The sequence below is a fragment of the Etheostoma spectabile genome, chromosome 2 (assembly GCF_008692095.1).
Source record: "Etheostoma spectabile isolate EspeVRDwgs_2016 chromosome 2, UIUC_Espe_1.0, whole genome shotgun sequence".
Taxonomy (NCBI): Eukaryota; Metazoa; Chordata; class Actinopteri; order Perciformes; family Percidae; genus Etheostoma; species Etheostoma spectabile.
In genome coordinates this window covers 14792327-14792677 of record NC_045734.1, presented here as the reverse complement: position 1 = coordinate 14792677, position 351 = coordinate 14792327, and the positions used below count along the sequence as shown (strand labels likewise).

The 351-nt window shown below is 43.9% G+C and overlaps 1 protein-coding gene across 1 annotated transcript in view; it reads right to left on the bottom strand.

Annotated features, from left to right (window-relative positions):
• The window catches only part of polr1e (RNA polymerase I subunit E), a 4017-nt gene that overhangs the window by 1572 nt on the left and 2094 nt on the right, over positions 1-351 (bottom strand). The gene's annotated exons all lie outside the window — the stretch shown is intronic.

The window sequence follows — 351 nt, the reverse complement described above, 5'->3', positions numbered from 1 at the left end:
ACAGTCTCTGTAGACAGCCCACAGTCTACAAACGGCAACAAAAACAAGCTGCACCCACCTGCACCACGAAGCATACACAAACAGTGTTCCAGCCAATAACCAACAAGAAGGATTTGAGGGTGGGGGTTGGGGTTAGTGTACGGAAGCACAGAAGGGAGGGGCGAGATAGCCTCGTTTTGTTTGAAAATACTTTGAACGTCAACATTAAGTGCCATCACCTAACATCGCCTAGAGCACCTTAAAAAAAAAAAAAAGTCTGCCTATTATCACCTTAACAATATATCAAGGGTTAAAGGACTTATGCCTCAGCGGGTTTTGGAAAAACTAGTCCATGCTTTCATCTTCAGTAGA